This window comes from Ambystoma mexicanum, chromosome 5q (assembly GCF_040938575.1).
Source record: "Ambystoma mexicanum isolate Mex_15411 chromosome 5q, UKY_AmexF1_1, whole genome shotgun sequence".
In the NCBI taxonomy this organism is placed as follows: Eukaryota; Metazoa; Chordata; class Amphibia; order Caudata; family Ambystomatidae; genus Ambystoma; species Ambystoma mexicanum.
Window position 1 is genome coordinate 58144108 of NC_090933.1, and position 9198 is coordinate 58153305.

The window sequence follows — 9198 nt, forward strand, 5'->3', positions numbered from 1 at the left end:
AGTCAAACACGTGTTCCCTATGAAGGAAGAAGGTCCTACTCTTTAAGTGCTGTGAAAATGAGAGAAAATGGCTTGAATTGCAAAAGTTGAAAATATGGCACCGGAGTTCTAGTCTGGGCCTGCCAACCTGACTAAAATGTGGGGCCCTGGGCAACTCGCTTTACTTCAAAGGGCCCCATTTTCCTTAAATGGTGAAATTGGGATAATCGATAAGTGATTCAGCTAATTTCACATTATGAAGCAAGCAATATTAATCACGTATCCCTAAAATGCACCTCTGTCCAACCCTAAACTACCGGACACCACTAGGACCCTTTTTGACATACGTGTAATATGCCACTGAGGGGTTAGCAAGAGAGTGGAGCTGGCAACACAAGAGGCTACCCTGGGGTATTATGGCGGCAGCTAGGCATCTGAGGTTGCACCTTACATACGCTGTCTGGCAGAGCAGGCTTTAACTGACATGTTATGGCCGTACTTCGGCATGTCAGACCCTACCTTGCATTTGATGAGTACACTTCCATACGAGGTTGAGCCTGCATAAGGGAGGAGACTCTAGTTAGATGAGGCAGTGTCTAGTATAGTATAACTGTTCCTGCATGTCATTCTCTAGTCAACATATTCTAACTACACCTGGCACGTACTGGCAATAGATGATGGGGACTGGCCTTATAATTGATATTGGTATTTTATTTTTATCGCGCTCATACGCAAGTGTTTCAGAGCGCGACGAGGCAAGGGAGGGCAGCCAGGGAGAACAAAAACAACGATCTTACTAGGCCCAGTGACATTGAGAACACGCAAGTGCAGGGGAGAGGCGGAGGGGGAAAGTTCAGGGAGGGATGGGAAGAGGTGGAAAGTGCTGAGCTAAGGAATACAAAAACAACAACAGTGGTAGTTCAACCAGCAAGTGGCAAGTGCTAGGTTTAAGGCACAGACAGTGGGTGTCTGATAAGTGCAGAAAGGGGGGATGGCTGTCGGGTTACAGATACAGACCCAAGTGCAAGGGTTGCTAGGAGGCAGTGCGGGTGCGTGGCAGGGTGAGCAAGTACCTGTGCCCGAAATCTGAGGGTAACCAGGTGCACGATGCCGAAGCAGAAAGGACCAGCAGGGGAGAGGAGGCAGAAGAAAACATGAAGGTCTTGAGGTGCTTCCAGAACCGTAGATGGTTCTCCTCAAGTTTCAGAGTGACAGGGAGGCTGTTTGAGAGGGAGGCTGGTCTGTCATACGCTGGTGTGTGAATGGGCTGTTGGGCGAACACCCATGGCATGTTATGGCTTCAACATGGCATTTCAAACAGTATCCTAATTACTATAGGATTGACAACAGAAATTGGGCCTCATTACACGGACGGCAGTAACCATGGTGCTATTAGTGCCATGGTTGCCGCCGGTATTTTACCGATTCCGCCTTGGTGAATGGGGGAATTACCGCCCCATTCCAAGGTTGGCGGGACGGTAATTCCCCATTCACCAAGGCCCTTCCCCATTCCCATTTGAGGCCCCATAGGGCTCAATGGGAATGGGGAAGGAGCAAATAACGGTACCCCTATTAGCGGTACCGTTATTTGCCCTGAAGTCCCTCAGCGGGTCCCTTCCTTAACGTGTGGTCTGGCCACATGTTAAGGACGGGACCCACTGAGGGACCTCGTAGTATGGCGCTAAGGGATTACCGGCACCAGTGCCCTTACCGGTGCCGGTAATCCCTTAGTGCCATCCGTGTAATGAGGCCCATTGTCTTCTGTTTGTTCTAGTACGAGTTGTTATTTTGTGATGTTATTTCCTGTGATGATAACACCAAGACGTCATGAGCAATCACTTCCTGTAACATCATCAGGTCAAAGGCCATGGGCATCATCATACACAGAAAGCCACTTCCACTAGCCCAGGAATTTTGGGGAATTGACTTTGCTGGCTAACATGCTGCCTAACAGTCAAAGCGTCCCAAAGATTGCCCTCTGCCCTCGAATGCCCTATTTTGTAGGCGGGGGAGCCAGGTGGCCATTAGAACACTTTCAGGTTAGGTCGTGTTTAGATATGTAAATTCACAACTGAGTCCATTGTCCAGTATCTATTCTACTAGCGGCCCGCCATACAATGCCAGTTTCCTTTTAGGATACCATTGGTGTGGAGAAGAGACTGGGGCCCAACTTAATCCGGTGCTAGGCTCTTCTGCAAATCGTCCACATATACCGCATTAAGCCACAACTTCCCTCCCTGTGCTGCAGGTGTCTCCTTGCATTTAAAGGCGGCAGAAGCATGAACCCTGAATGTGTCCGGGGCTAAGAGTTGTTAGAAGCACTGCTGTGTACATGGAAACTGCAAAGCTGAAGTGGTTCCAGAATACAAGTAAAATTAGAAAAGGATCAAGTCCTGGTCCAGAGAGACAGTGAACCTATGTAAATGAGGGTGTGCCCAACGTGTTATCAATTCCTTATGCATTGCGCTAAGCAACTGGGTGGTAAGAAGCCCTAACCACGGTAGTTGCTTTAGGCATGTTGGGGGGGTTCGGAGAGGGGGATTTCACTCCCCTATGTTTACACAGTTGTCGGATCGGTTCTGAAAGTGGCTAGACTGGCTTCCTGCCTTGCAGCAAATTGCAGTTTACTTCTGAGCTGCCATTTTCTGCATTGTTTACAGATGAGGCCTACCCAGCCAGTAGCAATTAATGGGCAATCAATCACAGAGCAGGTTCACCTTCAGCGACCCTTTCGTGTGCATGTATAATTGTGAAGCAAACTATGTGTGCCAGAGCGCAGATAAACACAAAGCACCGGATGCACCACTCACACCTGACATGAGGCAGAATTGGATCTCTAGTGTAGATCTCAAAGCACTCTTGCATAACGCCTTGCCTAGCAAATCAAATGCATCAACCTGCAGCGCACACCATCACTTTTATTGTGCTCTGCTGTGCACAGTAAGAATCCTTCAAACAACTGAAGATGTTCAATTTCACACGAGGGCAGTCCACCTGGCCATGGTTTTCTTTTGTACCGCTTTCTGACACAGTATAGCACCCGCATAAAGTAAGTAGCTAGTTGTGGGAAAGTGACTGCCATGGGATCGGTCTCTGCTTTGTAGCAAATAGCATTTTACCAGTGACGTGTAGCTTCAAACCTATAGGAAAAGCTGAGCAACATGTCCCAGAATGTAAACTGAGCAGCCAGGGTGGGAACACTTAACAAAGGTTTGTCGAAATATAGTCCCTTCTCGCAAAGACAGAGAACTGGCTGTACCAGATTTTGAAACGTATTACTTGGTAGCTCATGTATAGCTGATCTGGTTGTTGTCCCCCACTGTATGCCCATCACCACTTTCGGTGAGAGCTAAAGTCGCCCCAGTTAAGTTAACATCGGCATTGTGGGGGTCCAGCACACCTTCTCCTCTTTGACAGGCTCCTACCTCGCCTCTCAAACCTTACCTCTCCCCCTGGACATGCTCCCTTGCCTACTGGGCCTTTTTCCTCCTCCGCACAGGCCCCCTTGCATGCTGTGTCTTCCTCCTCCACCGCACAGACTCCCTTGCCTGCTGTGCCCTCCTCCTCCTCTGCACAGGCTCCCTCACATTTCCTCACTGTCCCGGCTCCCTTGTCATCCTTGGCTCCTCCACCACACTCCACTATCCCTCTGTCTCTTCTGCCACCCTCAGGGGGGACCACCGTCCCCTGTGCGGCCCCCACGGAAGACCTTCAAAGATGGCAAACTGTTCCATATTGCCATGCGTAACTCTTGCTCTGCTGTCAAACACTCGTCTGACATCTGCAACCTCAATGAGCTAATGGATCTTGATGTGCTTGCCATCATGGAAACATGGTTCAAGGACAGCTCTGTAACGAGCTTTGACACACTCCTCCCTGAAGGATACAAGATCCTCTCTGTTCCCAGGCCCAAGGGGACAGGAGGGGGAGTGTCCCTGATCTTCCCAGAATGGATACCTGTGTCCATCATCGCTACTCAGGCCTATTCCTCCTTCGAGTGCCTAGTCTGCAGGCTCTCACTCTCTCCTAAATCTTCTCTACTTAACTTCTATCAGCCACCGGACAGTCAACTCTCTTCCTATCAGAATGGGCTGACCTGGCCTCCTCTCTACTTTCCTCCTCCTTTCAGCTCCTCCACCTGGGTGATCTCAACATTCATCTGGCCTCTCCCGACTCCCCAGGACCCTTCCGCAACCTATGCGATTCTCTCTCCCTCCCTATCTTACCCTCTGGCTCCACGCACACAGTGGGCCACACTTTGGATGCTTTAATCTCTACTGACATCCTCTGTCTATCCCTCTCACTACCTCTCTCTCTTGGAAGGACCACTCTCTTCTCTCATCACACTTGAAGCTCTTCTCTCCTCTTGCATCGGCACACCCGGCGTGGCCACTCGGTCTCCAGACCCATGAAAAGAGGGACTGTGGCTGCCTTTGCCTCCACCTACTCTCCGTCTCCTACTCCTGCGTCTGACCCCCACCCTTACACAGCCCTCGCTAACTTCAATCTCTCTATCTCTAACACCCTTGATACTCTTGCCTCTGTCATGAGGGCCCGACTGAAGCCTTCCAAAAAGTGCAACTGTTGGTACAACTCTGATCTGGCTGCCCTTAAACGCAAGTGTAGGGCAGCTGAACAGAAATGGAATTCGTCAGGTGGACCCTCTGACAAAATGGTCTGCCGCCTCCTTCAAAGGCAATATTGACTCTGCATTCACACCAAAAAAGAGTCTTTTTTCAAACCCGCATCTCTGCGGCATCAAACAACACTGCCAAACTTTTCAAAGTCTGTAAGGAACTGGCCAATCCTGCAGCAGCCTCCTCTTCAGCTCACCCTCCGCACTAAAACTGCTGGTTGCTTCCACAGCCATCAATCTGGCTTTAAAACATCCAGAGGCCCGAAAACTGCTCTTCTGAACACCATTGTGAAGATCTGCTCTCAAATCTCTCCAATCTCGCCACTAACACTCCCTCTGTCCACATTCTTCTTGACCTCTGCTCTGCCTTTGACACGGTAAACCACAACATACTGATCGCATGACACCCTGGGAATCACAGGTCAGGCTCTGGTGTGGTTAACCTCCTTCCTTTCCGACCACCCATCCTAGGTGAAACTTGGGTCCTTTCTCTCTACTATCGCTCTTTCAACCTGTGGTGTTCCCCGGGGTTCTGACCTACCCCTCTGGTTCTTTAATGTCTACATGGCTGCCCTCACACGTGTGATTGCCACTTTCATCTCTAACTTCCAGTGTTTGTGGATAACATGCAACTCTCCTTCAGGCTTCCATCAGCCACTTCCTATATCTCGCTCATATCTGACTGTCCACAATTCAGTCATGGGGCCTCATTACAAATGTGGAGGCAGCCATGCCCTTAATAAGGGCATGGCTACCCCCAAACCCGAGTCTGGGTTCCCTGAATGGGGAAATACCGGCCCATTCCGACCTTGGAGGGCCCGGTATTTGCCCATTCAGGAAACCCGGACCCGGTCCATCCCCATTCCCATTTGAGCCCCTTTAGGGCTCAAATGGGAATGGGGAGCATGCTAACAATGGGCCCGTTAATGACGGGCCCGTTGTTAGCATGCTGGCCCGCTCACGGGACCCGCTAAGGACGTCTGGTAAAACCAGGCATCCTGAGTGGGTCCCGCGAGTGGACCTCGTAATGGGGCGGTAAGGGGTTAACGGCTCCGGCATCTTTACTGGCACCATTAACCCCTTACCGCCCTCCTCGTAATGAGGCCCATGGTGTGCAGCAAGCAGCTTCTGCCTCAACACCAGTAATACTGAGATCATTCGCATTGGGACTCCTGCTCCCGCTTTCCCACTCTCACTCTGGGCGGCCTCCCCTGGCTCTGCGCCTGCACCCACCTGCGAGGCAAAAAACCTTGGGGTAATCTTCGACTACACTCTCTCCTTCGCCACTCACATTTAGGACAGCTCTAAAAAGTCAACTACCAGCTGCACCTACTCAGAGGTACTCTTCCTTTTCTCACCTTCCCCCAGTGGCTCACTGCCTCCAGAACCCTGGTTCTCTCAAGGCTGGACTACTGCAACAGCCTCTTTATCAGTCTCCCTGCCTCTGCCCTGCGCCCTCTGCAACTCATCCAGAACAGAACCGCAAGACTTATCCTTGGCCTCAAGCCTAGGGACCGCATCTCTCTAGCGCGGAAATGGGGTTTGGGACCTACCTATCTGCAACGTTGCCTACCTAAACACTGTCCTTCCCAAGCACTCTGCTCATCTACCTCCAACCTTCTGCGAATGAGCCGGTTCTCCAAGCAGAGATTTGGAGGGAGATCTTTATCCTCTGCAGGGGCCTCGCTCTGGAATAGTCTCCCTGCTACACTGCATTTTAAGCCTTATCTCCTTAAGTTTGGGAGCTCCTTAAGACCTTCCTCTTCTCCTCTTCCTTCTCTCTCCCTCTGCCCTGCTAACCTTTCCCTCCACTCTATCCCTCTCTCCCTCCTTTTCTGTGCAGCCTGCTGACTGGCCGCCTGGTGTACCTCAGAGTCTCACAGGTCCCTGGCACCCTCTCCAGTCCTCTTGCACCTGCCTTCAGGCCTTGCACTTGCCTCATCGTTACTGCACTTGGTCAATGACCCATGAGAGTTGCATCTCTCAGCACTTACCCCAGCTTCTGACTGACTGGGTGCACTTGGTCGCCTACCCCACCGCCCCCACGCTTTCTCCCTCCTGCACCTATCTGCACACTTGCACGATCTGAATGCACTATGCCTTGAAGATCGTCCATCTGGTTTTCCCTTGTCTCCCCTCCTTGCCAATGCACTTGGAAAAACTGCAGAATCGTTGTCACACCTATTTGCTGTTATCTACACCGTTGATTGTATTATATGCACTTGTTCCATGCATCCACTCTGCCCGTGCAGTCTTGTATCATTCAGAAATTCAAGGTCTCTGAATGACTGGTGTTTTTTCCCCTTGTTCCCTCCCTTCTTCAGTGCTTTGAAACACTTGAGAAGGGTCGAGGGTAGAAGCCCTTTATCCTTTGTTCACCAAGGTGTGCAAAAATAAATCTATGCCTGATTCCTCGAAATAGGCCATACTGGTCGCAGTATTTAAAACGGGAGAAAGGTTGTGTCCAAATAACTATAGATTGCTATCATTACATGATGTCACCGGAAAGATTTTCTCAACCTATGCTCTGAAACATTTCCAGGCCTGGGTGGATACAGTTGCGATTGTACATCCATGCCAGACCGGCTTTAGACCTGGGTCCGGTACTGTACATAACCTTAGAATGTTGGACACATTTATTTCTCAGTCGTGTGCAGAGGCAGGTCCATCGCTGTTTATTATCTTTGTTGACTTTAGCTTAGCATTTGATCAGATTGACCGACACATCCTTTGGGGTAAACTTCCACAGTTGGGATATCCCACTTGGCTCTTAGAGGTCATTAGGGCATTGCATGAGAGTACTACTGCCCGTATTAGATTAAATGACAAAGGGCTCCTGTCAGATAGAGTACTTATTAATAAAGGGGTCAGACAGGGAGGCATGCTGGCCCCATTAATCTTTAACATCTATATAGCACACGTATTGACCAGGCTGTTAGCTAGAGCTGTTTGCTCACCTAAGATCGGTAATATCAGGATCAGAGGCATGTTATATGCCGACGATCTGGTCATTTTTGACCATCTGGTAACAGGTTTGAAAACGATGCTCGAGGAATTGTCCACATATGCAAATGAGTTTAAACTCTCTGTAAATCTAGGGAAGACCAGAGTTTCCTCTAGGAAAATGTGTATGGTGAAATTGGGTTCCCCTAATGGGACTATAGAATATATGGATAGTTATAAATATCTGGGCCTGGAGATGTCTAGATTCAAAGGGTATACTGGGATAATTGACACTAAGATTACCAAGGCAGTATAGAGAAAATGTGTAAGGGACCACTCGGGTTTCACAATGTCAGGGGTACTAATGCTATATAAGCAATGGCTATGTCCAACAGTATTATATGGACTTGATGCTCTTGCGATGAAACACCTTAAATGGCTAAATAGGGTGGAAGCCATGCTTAATTAGTGCCGGTGTTTGCTGGTAGCAAACACTGGCACTGGTTTTTCGGCACTAGTACTCTTTCTACAGCTGCTGGGCTGCCCTTGGTCATGCTCGGCCCTAATGGCCTGCGAAGCGATCGGGTTAACAAGGCCCCCTGTCCTCCAGTCACTGCACATGCCTGAAAAGTCAACACTTTCCCAGCCGGGGCCATCCAATGGCAGGGATGCAGGGGCTGTCAGTCACAGGTGAGGACTGAGAAGGTGAGGGGCCAGGAAGAGATGGGAGGAAAGCCAAAGTCCAGAAATGGCTGGAAGCACTGGGACTCAGTGTTGCCAAGTGAGCAGATCTATAGGGGTGCTGGCTGTGCAGGGCTCTGCTGTGCAGACACGTTTTTATGGGAGGGCAAAAGGGGCACTTGCCCAGGGCCCCCACCTTGGAGGGGGCCCCACACGGCTGCCTGATCTAAAGAAGTAAGATTCCTGTACACAAGACTTTAATAGCACACATCAGGATATTGTATTGCATGGTGCTGAGGCGCTAAACCTATTGCCTCTCTGTTTTGGCAAGAACATTCTGCCTCGATCAATTCATCATGCAATGCTTTCCGTGTTCACTGTGGTATACACAGTTTGTGTGTTCCTTGCTGCTAACTCCTGTAGCATTCTTTCATGTGCAATAGTGACATTTGAAATCCATATTGGTGAATAGAGTGCCACAATGGTTCAGAAGTTAGCTCAGTGTGTTAAGCACTCATTGCAGAGATATGTGTTCAAAATAGCACATTCCTGTAAGGCTGGCTGAGCCTTTACTATGTCTGGAGTTTATAAACCTACCTGCATATGCACTTGGTCTTGCAGCACAACAGGTGCTATTATCAGCAAAGTACCTGCACCAGATAGGGGTTGCTATAAAAACGAACATGTCATCCTTATGGTGAAGGTCTAGAAATTGGCTTTTTTAGATGAGGTGTTTTAAAACCTAGGTTATCACCTCCAACAATGAACATAAACTGTTAGTCTAAGAGATGAATAAGTATCCAAATTCATGCTTGTGTCCTGGCTTTTCCAGCAGACAATACAGTGATCCAGGTCAAATCATCTAATATGTTGTACATTATTGTACTGTCTCCTGTGAAGTGTGCCTCCTTGCATGCTGTTGGCATCGTTTAGCCTATTGCTTGATCTTTCTTCTTATT